Source organism: Aotus nancymaae, unplaced genomic scaffold, assembly GCF_030222135.1.
Source record: "Aotus nancymaae isolate 86718 unplaced genomic scaffold, 86718_ANA_hifiasm-v0.15.2.pri h1tg000031l, whole genome shotgun sequence".
Lineage (NCBI taxonomy): Eukaryota > Metazoa > Chordata > Mammalia > Primates > Aotidae > Aotus > Aotus nancymaae.
In genome coordinates, this window is record NW_026988444.1 from 4,411,631 (window position 1) to 4,430,520 (window position 18,890).

General features: G+C 51.2%; 1 protein-coding gene across 6 annotated transcripts in view; it reads right to left on the minus strand.

The window, feature by feature from the left end:
• The window catches only part of HDAC4 (histone deacetylase 4), a 355,366-nt gene that overhangs the window by 160,777 nt on the left and 175,699 nt on the right, over window positions 1-18,890 (minus strand). The gene's annotated exons all lie outside the window — the stretch shown is intronic.

Genomic DNA, 18,890 nt, shown 5'->3' on the forward strand with positions numbered 1-18,890 from the left:
GCGTGTCCCGTTAGCTGAGCACCAGGAAGGCAAAGAGAACTGGCAAGAAAGGAAGGGCCCGTCCATGCCGCCTGAGCTGGAGCAGACTGATCGCCGCACCCAGATGTAGGCTACGGGGCACAGTACAGCCCAGGAAGCAAGCCCAGCCTCCTGGGTACAGGCGGTGCTGAGCGGCGCCTCAGTCCTACAGGCACATAGCCCTGCAGGGTGCCTGTGCAACCGGGAGGCAGGCAGAAGCTACCTCGAGAAGGTCAAGGGCCTGACCTGTCCAGGGTCCCAGCAAGAGAGTGAGAAATACCAAGGGGCAGAGCTCAGCAAGCCCAGCATGGATGCCCAGCCCCGGAGACTCTGAACCCACAGTGTGGATGCCCAGACCCAGAGACTGAATCCCCAGCGTGGATGTCCAGCCCCGTAGACTCTGAACCCCCAGCGTGGATGCCCAGCCCCGGAGACTCCGAACCCCCAGCATGGATGCCCAGCCCCGGAGACTGAATCCCCAGCGTGGATGCCCAGCCCCATAGACTCCGAACCCCCAGCGTGGATTCCCAGCCCCGTAGACTCCGAACCCCCAGCGTGGATGCCAAGCCCCGGAGACTGAATCCACAGCGTGGATGCCCAGCCCCGTAGACTCTGAACCCCCAGCGTGGATGCCCAGCCCCGTAGACTCTGAACCCCCAGCGTGGATTCCCCACCCCGGAGACTCCGAACCCCCAGCGTGGATGACCAGCCCCGGAGACTGAATCCCCAGCGTGCATGCCCAGCCCCGTAGACTCTGAACCCAGAGCGTGGATGCCCAGCCCCAGAGACTCCGAACCCCCAGCGTGGATGCCCAGCCCTGGAGACTCCGAACCCCCAGCGTGGATGCCCAGCCCCGGAGACTGAATCCCCAGCGTGGATGCCCAGCCCCGTAGACTCTGAACCCCCAGCGTGGATTCCTCGCCCCGGAGACTCCGAACCCCCAGGGTGGATTCCCCGCCCCGGAGACTCCGAACCCCCAGCGTGGATGTCCAGCCCCGGGGACTCCGAACCCCCAGCGTGGATGCCCAGCCCCGGAGACTCCGAATACCCAGCGTGGATGCCCAGCCCCGGAGACTCTGAACCCCCAGCGTGGATGTCCAGCCCCGGAGACTCTGAATCCCCAGAGTGGATGCCCAGCCCCGGAGACTGAATCCTCAGCATGGATGCCCAGCCCCGTAGACTCCGAACCCCCAGCGTGGATGCCCAGCCCCGGAGACTCCGAACCCCCAGCATGGATGCCCAGCCCCGGAGACTCCGAACTCCCAGGGTGGATTCCCCGCCCCGGAGACTCCGAACCCCCAGCGTGGATGTCCAGCCCCGGGGACTCCGAACCCCCAGCGTGGATGCCCAGCCCCGGAGACTCCGAATACCCAGCGTGGATGCCCAGCCCCGGAGACTCTGAACCCCCAGCGTGGATGTCCAGCCCCGGAGACTCTGAATCCCCAGAGTGGATGCCCAGCCCCGGAGACTGAATCCTCAGCATGGATGCCCAGCCCCGTAGACTCCGAACCCCCAGCGTGGATGCCCAGCCCCGGAGACTCCGAACCCCCAGCATGGATGCCCAGCCCCGGAGACTCCGAACCCCCAGCGTCGATGCCCAGCCCCGGAGACTCTGAACCCCCAGCGTGGATGCCCAGCCCCGGAGACTCTGAACCCCCAGCGTGGATGCCCAGCCCCAGAGACTCCGAACCCTCAGCGTGGATGCCCAGCCCCGGAGACTGAATCCCCAGCGTGGATGTCCAGCCCCAGAGACTCCGAACCCCCAGCGTGGATGCCCAGCCCTGGAGACTCCGAACCCCCAGCGTGGATGCCCAGCCCCGGAGACTGAATCCCCAGCGTGGATGCCCAGCCCCGTAGACTCTGAACCCCCAGCGTGGATTCCTCGCCCCGGAGACTCCGAACCCCTAGCATGGATGCCCAGCCCCGTAGACTCCGAACTCCCAGGGTGGATTCCCCGCCCCGGAGACTCCGAACCCCTAGCATGGATGCCCAGCCCCGTAGACTCCGAACTCCCAGGGTGGATTCCCCGCCCCGGAGACTCCGAACCCCCAGCGTGGATTCCCAGCCCCAGGGACTCCGAACCCCCAGCGTGGATGCCCAGCCCCGGAGACTCCGAATACCCAGCGTGGATGCCCAGCCCCGGAGACTCCGAACCCCCAGCGTGGATGCCCAGCCCCGGAGACTGAATCCTCAGCATGGATGCCCAGCCCCGTAGACTCCGAACCCCCAGCGTGGATGCCCAGCCCCGGAGACTCCGAACCCCCAGCATGGATGCCCAGCCCCGGAGACTCCGAACCCCCAGTGTCGATGCCCAGCCCCGGAGACTCTGAACCCCCAGCGTGGATGCCCAGCCCCGGAGACTCTGAACCCCCAGCGTGGATGCCCAGCCCTGGAGACTCTGAACCCTCAGCGTGGATGCCCAGCCCCGGAGACTGAATCCCCAGCGTGGATGTCCAGCCCCAGAGACTCCGAACCCTCAGCGTGGATGCCCAGCCCCGGAGACTGAATCCCCAGCGTGGATGTCCAGCCCCAGAGACTCCGAACCCTCAGCGTGGATGCCCAGCCCCGGAGACTCTGAACCCCCAGCGTCGATGCCCAACCCGGAGACTGAATCCCCAGCGTTGATGCCCAGCCCCGGAGACTCCGAACCCTCAGCGTGGATGCCCAGCCCCGGAGACTCCAAACCCCCAGCGTGGATTCCCAGCCCCGGAGACTCCGAACCCCCAGCGTGGATGCCCAGCTCCGGAGACTCCGAACCCCCAGCGTGGATTCCCAGCCCCGGAGACTCCAAACCCCCAACAAGCGGGTGCCCTCCCAACACAGACAAGGTGAACACAGGTGCACCTGGGAAGAATCCTCCCTGTCCCTTTTTAATAATTGAATTATTCTAGCAAAATCAATGTCAGCTTCACACACGAGTCAAGGATAAAAACACGTCTGACTATGCTCCGATTTAGAAACTTCCATTTTTTACTCTAACTAGAAGCCAAGAAGGCTCATTGGAAAATACAAAAATTAGTTTCTGGATATAAGAAAGAATCCAAGGAGCTGCCTTTTCCTCCCTCCATGATCACTAGGAAGCAGAAGTCCCATGGTCACTAAGCTCAACTGCTTTCACTGAAACAGACTTGGGTTCTACAAACATGCACATGAGGAGCGCCCACTATCTTCTGTCAAATGAGGGTGTGGGGACTGCCAAGGCGACCACAGACAGTTGCCAGTCCCCACCCCACAGTCCAGTAGGAAAGACCTCGCTGCAGCCCCCATCCCTCACCCCCAGCCTTGGCCAGGGCTTCCTCAGTCGCACAACCTGCATGCAAAGCAGTACAGGTGAGGGGCTGGGAGCTACTGACATAGACACGACACTGAGATGGAATTCTCAGCTTCAAGGGATTCAAATAGGACCCAGAAACACTCCAGCTTCTTAAAGCACCAAGAAGATAGGAGCTGATTTGTTCTCCAGTGCAGGGGGAGAAAGAAACGCTGGCTTTCATTTCCTCATGCCCTTCCCACAGCTCCTCTCAGGAGTTCGAGTTCAGTGCACCCATCGAGCGCTCTCTCTTCTAAGAGAAATTAAAATGCTCTTCGTAGCATAGAATGAAGTGAATATAATTCAAAAAATGAAGCAGATTTAGGTAAACCTCATATTCCTGTGTAAAGCAGGAGACTTCATTTCTTTTTTTTTGAGATGGAGTTTCGCTCTTGTTGCCCAGGCTGGAGTGCAATGGCGCGATTTTGGCCCACCGCAACCTCTGCCTCTCTGGTTCAAGCGATTCTCCTGCCTCAGTCTCCTGAGTTGCTGGGATGTATGCGCCACCACACTTGGCTAATTTTGTATTTTTAGTAGAGACGGGGTTTCTCCATGTTGGTCAGGCTCATCTCTAACTTCTGACCTCAGGTGATCCACCCGCCTTGGCCTCCCAAAGTGCTGGGATTACAGGCGTGAGCCACCACAGCCGGCCCAAGAGTCCTCATTTCTAAGCATCTAGCCTGGGGCTTCTGTGAACCTGTGAGCTCCTCTCTGCACAGGACATCCTGCTGGCTGGCCTGTGTCCCGGCGTCCTGGTGTTGTGCAGGTGTAGTGACTGCAGGTGGACAGCTGACCACGATGCTGACCACAATGCAGCAGCCCCTGTGCCTGGGCCACTGCCCCCACAGGTCAGGCAGTAGTGACTCAGCCTGGAGTTTATTAGAAAAGGCAGCCTGAATGCACCAGGCTCCATGGGAAAGGTGTCTATACTGCAGAAGGTTCTGGAACACAGACATGAGTTCCCAGGCAGGATGCCAGGAACAGCAGGCACCTGGCAGGCAGGCTGTGATGGGCTCCAGGGAAATGACCAGAGGTTCTGATTCAGATCACGTCTAAAGAAACCAGCCCTTAGAGTCTGCCATCTGCATTGCCAACCCCTCTGCTGACCCAAGAAACCCTCCTTTCAGGGAAGAGGGTCGATGGAGGGCTGCACCACTGATGTGTGCTCAGGAAGGGCTTAGGGATGGACCAGGCATTCCGGGCCTGGCACGGAGTGTGCTGCTTCTCACCCTTCAACAGCCAGGCCCTGGGAATGGGTTAGCTTTCAACCCTACATGCAGCCCTCCAGGACAGAGGGCACCCCAAGTCTGTCCTCTGGAGCTCCTATCAGGGCAGGTGCTGAGCCCACACAGGGGCCTCTGATGCCCCCCTCCTCTGTTTTCAGACACCAAAGCCTCTTAGAGTCCTGACTGCACCCAACAGAACTAGTCCCTGCCACCTGGGTCAAAGAGCTAACTCAATGTCACAGGAAAGGTACCCATGCTTGTCCCTACCTCACCTGTCATCCAAGCTGACATCCCCCAGCCGCCTCTGCCCCTCAGCACTGAATTCCAGCAGGCACTCATCCTTCCTGCCTGGTCTCCCCACGCACATGGTTGGCAGGTGGCAAGGCCTGCATTCAGGCCAGGGACTGAGGTTCCAGAGTCTGTGCTCTGAGCTGCAAACCTCGACGTACTGTCACAACTCTGGGAGGCAATATTTGAAGATAGATGGCTGAGAATTTTCCAGACCTGGTGGGAGACATGCATCTATAGACACAGAAAGCACAATGAAGCATGAAAAAGCAAAATGGAATTAAGACAACTTCAAAGTGAAATGGCAGACCGCCAGAGACAGAGTTCAAAGACGCTGCAATACAGGCAAGATCACCCCGCAAAGGAAGCGCAGCCACAGAAGCCAGGAGCAGTGGAGCATCTGAGCACCAAGAGAAAGCCGTGGTCCAGCTAGAATCGCATGCATGGGAAACTTTCCTTCAAGAAAGTGCAGGATATAAGCAGACAGACCAGACTCAACACTAAGAAAGTCAAAAACTCACCAAGAAGCCTTCAGGGAAGGATCAACAACAGAGGTGGCCAGAGAAAGGGGGACGAAGGAAAGGTGAGCAAGGAGCTGGGAACGGAGGGAAATCGCATCAGACTTCACCTGAACAACACAGGAGGAAGAAGAGGAGGAGGAAGAGGAGGACGAGGAGGGAGGGATAAGAAAGGAGGCAGAAGAAAGAAGGGAGGGAGAGGAACAAAGAAGGAAGGAGGAAGATCCCCTCACTTGTGGGGTTGAAGCAAAGGACAATTTAAATAGTGGAGAACAGCAAGAGTTGAGTGGGGAAGGGGTGCCCAGTGTCAAATGTCTGTAACCCACGTGGTTATAGAGGTCAGTGACATAAAATAGGAACTTCAGACTTTTTGGTTCATACAGTAACGTTTCACTTTAACTGCCAGGAATAAAGCACATCACCTCCAGAGCAGCGGTCAGGTTGGGCAGGATCCATCAGAAAGAATTTTAAGGAGAAGAAAGAAAGAATTTGTTGGATAAACAATACGGCTGTTGGTGGCACACAGTGGCTCCTGCCTGCGGTCCCACATTTTGGGAGACTGAGGAAGGTGGGTCACTTGAGCCCAGGAGTTCCAGCCCACCTTGTGAGGCATGGTGAAACCCCATCTCTACAAAATCTACAAAAAACAGCTAAGTGTGGTGCCGCATGCCCGTGGTTCCAGCTACTCAGGAGGCTGGGGCGGGAGGATGGCCTGAGGGAGGGAGGCAGAGGCTGCAGTGAGCCGAGATTGCACAACTGCACTCCAGCCTGGGAAAGAGAGCAAAACCATGTCTCAAATAATAATAATAAAATAAATTTAAAACATACAGCTATTATTCACACACACACAGCTGTTATTCACATGCACACGCACACAGCTGTTAGTCACACGCACATGCACACACAGCTGTTATTCACATGCACACGGACACAGCTGTTAGTCACATGCACACGCACACAGCTGTTATTCACACATGCACACACGCACAGCTGTTATTCACATGCACACGTGCACACCTGTTATTCACACACGCACACAGCTGTTATTCACATGCACACACGCACAGCTGTTATTCACACACGCACACAGCTGTTATTCACATGCACACATGTACAGCTGTTATTCACATGCACACACGCACAGCTGTTATTCACACATGCACACGCGCACAGCTGTTATTCCCACGCACACGTACAAAGCTGTTAGTCCCATGCACATGCACACAGCTGTTATTCACATGCACACACGCACAGCTGTTATTCACATGCACACGTGCACACCTGTTATTCACACACGCACACAGCTGTTATTCACATGCACACACACCCAGCTGTTATTCACATGCACACACACACGCACACAGCTGTTATTCACACGCACACAGCTGTTATTCACATGCACACACACCCAGCTGTTATTCACATGCACACACGCACGCACACAGCTGTTATTCACACACACACAGCTGTTATTCACATGCACATGCACACGCACACATACACAAACAAGGGTATGGCTGACTGCCTCCCAACAGAGGTGCACCACTCCATCTATAAAGTCTTGCCAAAAACAACCAAGCTTGAGTCTGATCAGACCTCTAGATCTAACTGCCAATTTCCAGGAAACACAGGCAACAAAGGAACATTTTAAATGGCATCGCAGGGCGAAAACCAAGTAAAATTTAGAACCTAGGAAGGAGAAGAACTCTGTGGGACAAACAACATGGTATCCTCAGCAGATAAATCTCAAGGATTGAAAAAAAAACGTAGGAAGAAGAAACCCAGAGATTAACTGAGGACTTTCTGACAGGTGCCAATCACAGTATATGAACACTACTTGGACACAGAGACTCCCAGTACCAAAAGTCAAACCACAAACTAAAAAAGTGTGATCTGAAATGCCATCAGGGATCTATCAACATTGGGTAAGAATCTGATACTAATAATAAATCTTGTCTAAAAATACACATAATCATTGTACGAATGTTTAAAATAAAAAGTACCTATCTTTTAGAGAGCGAGGCACTAGAATGTTCCGGATGAAATGACATGGTGACTGTGGTCTGACTTGGAAAGATGGCGAGGCTGGGAAGGGGCGGGGAGGGAGGGGTACACGCAAGTCCTGGAGGGGCTGCCCTGGCCTAAGCCACCTGACAGGCCCCAGGGCTCACTCCACTGCTCTCCACACCACGGGCTGTGCCTGTAATTCTCTGTAACAGAAAGTTCAATTTCTTAAAACAAACAAACAAAAACGTCTTTTTTTTCTTTTTTTGAGACGGAGTCTTGCTTTGTCTCCAGCCTGGAGTGCAGTGGCGCAATCTCGGCTCACTGCAACCTCCGCCTCCTGGGTTCAAGCGATTCTTCCGCCTCAGCCTCCCGAGTAGCTGGGACTACAGGCGCATGCCACCACACCCGGCTAATTTTTTTTGTATTTTTAGTAGAGACGGGTTTTCATCATGGTGAGGTTGGTCTCGATCTCTTGACCTCGTGATCCTCCCGCCTCGGCCTCCCAAAGTGCTGGGATTACAGGTGTGAGCCACCACGCCCAGCCTACGAAAACTTCTAAATATCTATGAACTAAAGAAGAAACCATAACAATCCATTAAACAGTATAAGAATGAAAAAAAATACATATAAAATCTTGTAAGATTCTGCTTACTACCATTAGAGGAAACTTGGTAGCCTTAAATGCTTAGACTTGACAATAGTAAGAATACAAATTGAAAGGCTAGATGTACCTTTAAGAAATCAGAAAAGCAACACTAGAACAAATCCGAAGAAAACAGATGAAAGCAGATAAGACATAATTGAAATGAAATAGAATCATTGTATACACTCATATACACCTACATACTTTTAAAAAGTGGTTCTCTCAGAAGACCAATAAAAGACAAACTTCTGTTAAGAGTGATTTAGAGAATCACAAATTTAAAAAATTAGGAGTTTAAAAGGTCACCTAGGCTCAGATATGCCAGAGATTTAAAAAATAAAAAAAAATAAGGAACAACATGAGGCCACTAAGTTTTAAAACTCACATGAAATAGACACATTTCTAGAAAAATGTGACTTTCCAAAGTTGACAAAAAATAGAGAGAAAATAGAATAACCCTATAATCATGGACTAAATTGAATCAATACTTCAAAATCTTTTCACAAAAATCATCTCCAAGGCAGGGACAGCCAAGGTGAAACTAACGGACGATGCAACTTTCAACAGAAGCTTCAGGAGAACAGAGAAGGCAGGGACGCCGCTGAGCCGTCCTCCGGGGGAGAATACAAGTCCTTCACAAGATCTGGGCAAAGCGTAAAAAAGACAGAAAAATTACAGTCTTGGTCATGGATACAGTCACGAAAATCCCAAATAAACTGTGAGCAAGCTTAATCTAACAGTCTATACGAAAGACAGCAGACCAATACACGTGGCGTTTTAACACAAGAAAAGCAAGAAAATATGAGAAAAGCAACCTATGTACAAACCACCTATACATCCAATCCACTTTTAATTATGATCATCTTCAGAATGAAAATAAGTATACGATCAAATCCAGCTATTCATTATAAAAGCTGTTAGCAAACTAGAAATAAAAGAGTACTTCTTTAACCAAAAAAGAGTATGTATTAAAAGGTCCCAGCAAATATTGCTTTTAATGGTGAATCTTAAAAAAGCTGATGCAATGATACAAGCACAAAGGGAGGGAACGCAAGTCCTGATCCAGACTCCAGGACTGCTGATGCGGAGCTCCTCGCACCCCGCCACCTGCAAGGAGAAGATTGCAGGGAAGTTAATAGAGCTAACGAGGAAATGTAATACGGTGTTAGATAAGATCAATATAAAAATCCGATTCCACTTCAATATACTGCGACAAGCAGAAAACCTAATAAAAAAAAAAGAGAAAGGCCTTTATGGATAAAAATCATAAAATATATTGAAAGACTTTTTCTTTTTTCTTGAGACAGGTCTCACTCTGTCACCCAGGCTGGAGTGCCATGGCACGATCACGGCTCACCACGGTCTCCACCTCCTGTGCTCACGCGATCCTCCCACCTCAGCCCCTCAAGCAGCGGGGACTACAGAGGCGTGCCACCACGCATGGCTAGTGTGTGTATGTGTGTGTGTGTGTGTGTGTGTGTGTGTGTGTGTTGACAGACGGGGTTTTGCATGTTGCTCAGGCTGGTCTTAAACTCCTGAGCTCAAACAATCCACTTGCCCCAGCCTCCCAAAGTGCTGCGACGAAAGCGTGAGCCACTGCACCTGGCCCTGAAAGACCTTTGAAAATGGTCTACATCAATGGCAAGACACCTCGTATTCAAGGACAGGAAGACTTACTTTCTACAGACAATGATTCTCTCAAAACTGAACTATAGGTCCAGTGCAAGGTAGTTCATGATCCTAAAAGCTGATTACAAAACTACATGGAGTAAGAGCTGAGAAGTGGAAGCTGAGGGGCACCCAGAGACGGTAGATGCAGGTCTTCTGCAGATTACAGCGGAAAAGCACGGTGTTCCGCAAATGTAGCTGGGACAGATACCTACTCTACTATCCTCCAGGGAAAAATACGGGATTCGTCCCTATGCACACCACACACCAAAATGGATTCCACGTGGATTAAGACTCAACTGTGAAAGGCAAAATTTTGAAACTTTTAGCAGATTCTATCGGAAAATATCCTTGGAATAGAAAACTCGAAAATATGACACTGTGACATCTGAGTACATTTCAATTAAACTTTTCTGCTCCCTAGACAGCCTTAAAAAGTGTAAGACTGAATCTCGGAGTTAAAGCCGTCAGAAGGAGAGGATTCCAAAGAACAGTAATGTGTATGAATGAATGGGCTTTTCACGGAAGGACCCCGACGGCAGGGGAGACAAGGATCAAATGCTGGACCACGTTAGTGAGCACGGAGAGAAAAGTCAGGCCCCTGGAGACCCCCTTCACACCCACCAGCCCAACTCCAGGTGAAGAGGCAGGGAGCGGGGGTGTGGAAGCAGCAGCATGAATGACAGGGAGCCTTCTAGAACAGTGGCTTTCTCACAGTCAGGCCACTCTCGCTTTCGTGACCCAGCAACGGGTCCTCTCCTTGGTACAGTCACCCCTGAAAAATTCCTGCACGGCTACACAAGGAGAATGGTACAAGGATTATTCATGATCACAGTGTTAACTACAACAGCCCAAATACCATCAACAGAGCAACAGATAAACGCTGGAATACTGAGAATGTGGAACTCTATCTAGCAGTGAAACTGAACGAATCCCAGCCACGTGGAATGACGTAAACAAATCTTAGAAACAACGCTGAGTTTAAAAAATAAAAAAATAAAAGCAAGCTGCAGAGCACCATGTTAATATGATTTCCATTTTTCAAGGCTTGGAAAAGCAGATCCAGACTGTATCCTGATGGAGGAAGCATACTTTACAGCAAAACTAGTTTCTTAAAGAAAGCAACTCAGTGACAAACCCTATTCTCGATGTTGCGTTTTTGTGAGTGGTGAGTGGCTTTATCCCAAAGTTGTGCGTTTCATATCCGCTGTGAGGACAAGGGCTTGCGAGGCTGGCCCAGCTTAAACCCGCACAGGAAAATGTCCAGCCGCTTCCATTAGCTGTGTTTCATTTGTGACACAAGGTCCCCTTTATATTATCACAATAAAGGATGAAATGCCCGTTTAGGGGACGGAGTGACAGCATGAAATCCTACCATCCTGACTTCCTGGTGACAGAGTACCCGCAACAGGTGCGGTAAGAACATGTATACGACGACCGCTTGGGATGTGCCTGTGCCTGAACGCGGCTGAGGCCAGAACCCTCTCCAGTGAAAACCAGCTGGCTCCCGTGGCACTGTCCAGGGACCAGCAAGAAAAGGCACCACTCATTCCTGCACTGGCACACTCTTGGAGAGGATTTACAGCAAGAACCTGGGCACAGAACCTTAAAACACACTCCACAAACACAGAGCGTCCTCTACACATGCCATCCTAAGAGAAGGTAGACAGCGGCTCGTCCTGCTTTATTGGACAATGAAGCAATCTTGGCAAATCAGAAGCATGACTGCATGATAAAATCACCTAGATTTTATGCATCTAAAATCACTTTCTCACAAAAAAATTCACTTGCAGTCCATTTTAAATGGACCTACTCAAAATTAATTTAAACAAAAATGTCTGACAGAAGAAAATGTATTTCTTTCATCCTATTTTTTTAAATAGTATAAACAGAATTGTTGCTCTCACAAAACAAAATCACTAAACAGTATAAAAGCCAGCTTCCAGAACACTGGAAAGAACTAGGCTCTGCCCTTCCTGAGAGCCCTGCCCCGTGCTTCTCCTGGGGGCTGGAAGTCCAGGTTGCTAACAGTGACGGTCCCCAGGGTGGTCCAGGCCCCTGCACGCATCTTGACTGGGTTTAGTCAAGTGAGGATGAAGAAATACACAGCACTGAGTTTTGTCTTGAGATAAAAGAAACATCGAAGGAATCTGTGTTTGAAATTGCCATTCCGTCAGTTTCTCACCTCACTGGGCTTAACTCGAACGATACGGTAGACAGCCAACACCAGGCTCCAATTCTTGGGACTCTGTCTGAAGCAAGGACTGTGGTTTCTAAACCCAGTGGTTCAAAAGCTGAAGCTGCAGACACAGCTGGAAACCCAGGCAGTGCCTTTCCCACTCTGCATTCACTGAGCCGTCAGACATTCTTAAGCCATATAACCTATTCCCCAGAATCCAGCATCTTAAAATGTCTTCAAGGACTGCTATCACTGATCATGCATTTGCTCTCAAAAGTAACCAAAAAAGCCAAAAGCAAAGAAACCAGAGGCAGTGGCAACACTCGCCACAAAGGGGCTTCCTTGAGAGCAGTCACGTGCTCTGCAGGCGCGGAGTTTAGACCTCAGCGCGAAGGTACGGAGGTTCCATTCTCCTTAGCTGACTGTTTCATAAAAAGCGCAGGGTCACTTCTTAGAAAATATCCCTTAACTACGAAAAACGCTCTTAAAGACTCCACTTTCTTTAACATGACTGATGGGAAGGCTGGGAAGAGGACTTTCTGTCTCACTAAAATTTCAATCCGCAAGCCCAGTGAGAAGCATTTTTACAAAGAAAGGGATAAAAGTGATGTGAACTGGGATGCTTTAGATTTCTAGAGTACTCTTAAGAGCCAAAATCATCTCTAACCTTAATTGTGACACTTGGTTGAAAGGGTCTTTCTACCCACGGCCTCCTGGCTGAGCTGGGGGTGGGGGGAGCATTTCCCTCTCGACATTTAAAGAATTGCTTCCTGTAAAGAACACAGGCTAGGGCACTGACCCTACTCCCTCAACCCCATTCTAAAAGCAGGAAAAAAAGAAAGGAAAAAAGATATTCTCTCCAAAAACACAGATCCCACAAGCAGACAGCAGCCATAGAATTCTGGAAGCCGGTTGGGGGCTGGCTGATCAGAGAGCCAAAGCCAGGCTGGTCTGAAGGCCAGAATGGCCCTGGGAAGGCTGAGCTGTCAACAGCATGTGACCTTTGATCCCTTCTGCCCCCCATGCAGGGACCAACACCATTCCCCCAGAATTCCCAGGCTCGGTGGTATCAGGCTGAGGGCAGGAAGGCCAGCACAGGCAATAAACAGCAGCAGTGAGAGCTGCCATGCCAGTGGGGAGGCTGTGGGAGCCAGGCTGGGACTCCAGCGAGGAGCTCAGAGGGCCCTCTCTGGGCTGAGAGAACAGAGCAACAGGGAGTGCATCCAGTGCCGCTGGGAAGTGACCAGGTCCCTGCCTGCCACCTGGCCAGTAACATAAGCAGTCAGTATGCCGCGCCTGGCTTGTTAGAGACACACTCTGAGACGCTGGCCAGCCAGGATCACCAAACATTTGGGAAAGACTCTATTTTGAAAAAGAGAAAAGCAGACCAAAGCCAAGGCGCCCTCTGGCCTCTGCACCCACGTGGGTTCCAGCCTGTTGACTAGCTCACTTGTTTATGCTCTGCCCCTCCCTGCAATCACCCAGGAAAATGCAAAGCTGGAGGAGGTGTGGCATCTGGGTTGCTCTCTCTGGTACTTCCAGTACCCAGAGCTGTTTCAGAAATATGAGGCGGCCACGACGCTGGAGGAGGAGGGCTTGGCACCTCTGGCCAGTCCCATAACAGCAAAGCAGGGGTCAGGGAGTGGTGGGCGGGGCCACAGCCACAAGGACAGATGCTACTCCCGGCAGTAACACTGAAGACTCAGCGGTGGCGGAAGCTTAAAATGAAGGCGCTCGGTAACAGCTGTCAGGAGGTGCCGGCGCCCTTCATCCCTGCTCACTGAAGCCTGCTACTCAAGTTCAGCCACTAACTGGAGGATCGAGCTCTCCAGAAGAAACTTCGGGTCCTACACGTTCACAAACAGCCCTGCTACAGTCGCTGCTGCATCTGGAATCCACGTGCGCGCTGAAGCCCATCTATTGTCTGTATCCACAGTCACACCAGCCACCTGTTTCTCCAGCTTGGAGAGCGGCCTGAGCCATGACCCAGCTCCAGCAACAGAACTCCCGGCGTGCTTACGCTGGAAAACCCAGCATCAGGGTGTCCAGAAGAACCAAGGCGAGAGGCAGAGGACAGCCCACATTCAGCACACCCCGAAGTACAAGCACGGGACACGCGCTGCCTGACAGGGACAGAGCCGAGACTTCCTCTGCAGCTCCCTGGGGCACTTGCAGTGCGCCGGGCCGGGCCTCCCTCCACGAGGGCACAGCTGAGGGAGACCCACAAGAAAGCAGAAAGCTACGCAAAGCACGTGCCTAAACACCTGTTAGTCCTCACTTCACAGATGAGGAAAACTGAGGCGCAGAGTTAGAGAAACCTGCCTAGGTCACACGGATAGGAGTGAAAAGCTGAGTCTGGCTGACATAAAGTTGCCAGGCTCACGCTGGGTGTTACCTTTTTGTATTTGATGCATGTGACACATTGCTATAAACTCAGTGGCTTGAAACAACATATGTTTATCATTCAGTTCCGGAGGCCAGAGTATGACATGGGTTCACGGGGCTGAAGTCCGAGCGCCAGCGGGCTGTGCTGCTTCTGCAGGCTGCAGGGAGCATCTGCTCCGGGCCTTCTCCAGCTGCTGGAGGCTGCCGTGTCCCTTCTCTCCGCAGTGCCAGCACCTGCATGGCCCCGCCTCTGCTCTGTCTGCACACCTCCTCTGCTCCAGTTCTCTTGATTTCTTCTTTAAAGAACTCTTGTGGGCCAGGCGCGGTGGCTTATGCCTGTAATCCCAGCAATATGGGAGGCCAAGGTGGGTAGATCACCTGAGGTCAGGAGTTTGAGACCAGCCTGGTGAAACCCTGTCTCTACTAAAGATACAAAAATTAGCCGGGCATGGTGGCACATGCCTGTAATTCTGGCTACTTGGGAGGCTGAGGCAGGAGAATCACTGAAACCTGGGAGGCAGAGGCTGCAGTGAACAGAGATCATGCCACTGTACTCCAGCCTGGGTGACAAGAGTGAAAATCCATCTCAAAAAAAAAAAAAAAAACCCTTATGAAGACAGAGGGCCCACCCTGATCATCCAGGACAACCTCCTCATCTCCAGAGTCGTAACAACCCCGTCAGCAGGGTTCTTTGGCCGCATGAGGTTACATAGTCACAGGGGCTCAGGATGAGCTGGCAGACATTTGGGGGGGTTCCATTATTCTGTCAGCTACACTCTGGCTCCTTGGTCGAGAGCAGGCTAGATGGGCAAGGACAGACTTGGGGCCAGGTGAGGAGGCCCCTTCAACAGCCAGGTGGGTCACACCTGTGGCTTGCCACGCACAGCCGTGCTGGAGCTGTGAGCAGTGGCCAGGCTCGGCACAGGTGCTGATAGCTTTAAGAAGGTATATTTTACGCTCCACTTTTCTCAAATGTACAATCCAACAACCTTTTAGTAGATTGGCCAAGTTTTAGAACATGTTCACACTCGGCTGTGACCCCTCCCTCTGTACACACTTTAACAGGCAGCTGCTGGAGCTGGCTGACAGGCCATGCATGGGGCTGGAGAGAAACAGGAGCCAAGGGGACGCTTGGGATCCTGAGCCTGGAGGTAGCCCTGAGTGGGGGTGGTCGCAGGAGAAGCAGGTTTGCAGGCATCAGGAGCCTGCTTTCAAACTAGCTGAATCTGAGAATACTCAGCTGGGGGTCTAGGGCAGGCAGGCTCTAGGACCTGGAAGGCAGGTGAGATCCAGGCTGGAGCCAGACATTTGAGTGGCAGCCGCAAGATGGTGGTGTGATCTATGACTTGATGGAATGAAGCCAATGAGATCACCAAGGGAATGACCCAGTGGAAACAAGGAGTGCGCCAAAGACATGCACTCGGATGTGACAAAGCCAGAGAGATGAGAAAAGCCTCCCAAGGCACCTGAGGACAGGTGGCCAGGGCAGGGGAGGTACCAGGAGCACGTGCGGCGGTGAGGAGGCACTTCCACCAAGTCAGCACCAGTGAGGGCAGCACAGGACGAGGGCTGAGACCAGGCACGGAAGCTGGCAACAGGGAGTCACTGGTTACACAGAACCAGGGGCTGGTTGCTGGGAGCCCAGAGAAGCCGGGCACACACCCCAGAAACCTGGGCTACCACAGGCCAAAGCACCCTCCTCCTTCACCTCACCTGGAGACGGCAGGGAGAGCACCAAAGACCAGTGCCAATCTCCCTGCAACTGGAGTGGGTGAGGGCTCAGGACGGGGCGGCTCAAGGCACAGGGAGATGGAGTTCTACCCACCTGGATTCCACCTCTCTTCTCTGGTCAACAACATGAGTGGCGGCAGCATGAAAAGACACCCCAGCAGGAAATCCCAGACCTGTCTCTCATCTCCAGGAGGCAGACACCCCTTCCCCACCAACCAAAACAGAAACAAGACACAAAAACTTCAAAACAAGAAATCCTGTGTGGACTGGCAAAGCTGCCCAGGCTCCCAGAGGGGGCTGTCATCAGCTCAGCACGGGCATCAGGGGTCTGTGAATCTTGGTTCATAAAAAGTCACCCTGAATCAATAATGAGTGGGGCAACCTTTCTGGAAGGCAATTTGATAATGCACGTTAAAGTCCCTGAGTAAATATTTATGCCTTTGGATCGACTCATAAAAGTTATGATATATTCATATAAAGAACCCAAATTTATTTTAAAATAATATGTACTTTAACACACTAAACCCTAATTTGTTTAAAAAATCAAATATCTAAACTCTTCGGCATATATATGTACATAGGCTTACATTTCATATAGCTTTTATATTTTAATTCGGACCATATTATGCATGCTTTCCCCTAGTAATCACTGTGAACACTTTCTCCATCAATGAATATAAAAATGCACATGTTCACCACACACACACACACACATTCACTCATACTCACATATGTACATATATATGTAGTATTTATGTGCAAGATTTCATTCAAAAACAAAAATGAGATGTTCTCATACTTCCCAGAGAAAAAAAGAAAAGAAAAAAGTCTCAACAAAACACTGGCACTAAGAGCTGGTCTTCTCATCTTCTGCCCTTGAAGACGACTGGGGATGAGGAGGACGCCCTCCCAGCCCTGCCCTTGCCCTCTCAGGACACCTGGGGACACAGGTGCCCGCTCTCCACACCTGCTGTGCTGCAGGCCACTAACAACAAAAACCTGCCAGAGAAGAGAAGGCTTTACTTCATTACGTTTTCTAATTTCATGTGGTGCTGAACATTCACGGTATGAACATTTGAGCCTTTCCTTTTGAACCAAAGGCCCTTCCAGGAACACAGTCTCCTTCCCTGGGTGAGGCTCCGCCTGCCAGACCCTCCGCCTTCACTCTGCCCCGCTGCACTCCTTCCTCCTGTGGTGACTCGGTCCCCAGGGACAGAGCCGACCACTGGAAAGCGTGTGTGCTGCCCCTCCCCGTGCCGGGACAGGAGTCTGGTGAGAAGGGGTCGCCCTGGGGTCCCACCCGCTGGACTCAGTCGTCTTTCTTGACAAGTTAGGAACCTGCACAGGAAGGAAGCTGACTGGGCTACCTTGGACCATTCTCAACAATTTCTAAATGACACAGTCCCTGGTTTGTCAGAAGAGAGGTAAAAGACAGGTTAGTGCATTCATGCCACTTTCCCTTCCCCCATTGTAACCCCAAACCCTGAGAGCAGTCCCCTTACAGCTCTCCTTATGGAAAGAGAGGTTCCTTGGCAGATGGAGGACTCCCTTGCAGACATCCTCACACCCTGGGCACAGCAGGCTGCAGGCACTGGGCCTCACGGTGTGCGCGGGAGGACACACCTCCGCAGGGATCCTCGGGGGACCCGCTGGTGGCAGAGCCTGAACACGGCACAGGCAGGAGCAGGGTATCTGGGAGCTGGCAGCGTCGCTCTCTGAAAGCAAGAGGCCCTTCTACTCCCCTTCATGGTAGACAACAAGCAAGCAGACCTTCAGACCCAACTTTCCAAAACCTAGTGGTTAACTTAGAATTCTTAGCATTTTAAATGGAGATGGTGACCAGACTAAAATGTGGGGGAAGAAGCCTGATGCATTTGTCTTCTCATCTTTCTCAGCGATAGGATCAATAACCATTTTCAGGCTAATAACCCGCTACACGGCAGTCTAAATACATCATTTATATGTTATAAAGAGAATCGCAAAACTAAAAGTAACACTGCGAGTAACAAAGTCAGAAAGTTAGAGAAAACAGCCAGCAGGAGGTGTCTGTGCTGATGGCTTACTCTCTCACAGGGACATCAGCACGCACCACCTGAAGGTGCCCGAACGGGAAACCACAGTTTAGGAAAAGGTATGAGCTTATAAGAGTTCTCACAATAGGAACTAAAAAGGGGACACGGCCTCACACATACTAGACCAAAGACGCTAAGAAATCCCACAAACAATAAGTCAAATACAAAACTAAACAGGAAGCATTAACGATAGAAAATACGGTAGGGCACAGTCACTCACACCTGTAATCACAGTGCTTTGGGAGGCTAAGGTGGGAGGAGGATCACTTGAGGCCAGGAATTTGAGACCAGTCTGGAGAACATCATAAGACCCCCATCTCTACAAAAAAATTTAAAAATTAGGCTAGCAGTGGTGACACATGCCGGTAGTTCCAGCTACTTAGAAGGCTGAGGCAGGATGACTGCTTGAGCCTGGCTGGTAGAGGCTGCCTGAGCCATGACTGCACCACTGTACTCTAGCCTGGGTGACAGAATGAGACCCCATCTCAAAAACAAAACAGAAGACAGAACATAAAATTGAATGAAAATCTTAGAAGAAATATGTCCATTTTATCAACATACATAAATAACACAGTCACATAAAAATGATCAGATTAGACAAAAAACAGAACTGAACAATCATTGTATTAAAAACGAATCTCGAGTAAAAGGCTCAGATTAAGCCCCAACAGGCAAAGAGAAACAGACTGAAAGACGCAATCAAGATATCAATATCACAAAGATGAAATCCAATACTGGAGATCAAGCAGATTTGCTCATTTCGTAAGTATAAAGCATACAGTCTACAAAGAGGACGTAAGTGCCTAAGGTACAGCGTGTACCTCAGAGTAAAAGCACAGAACACA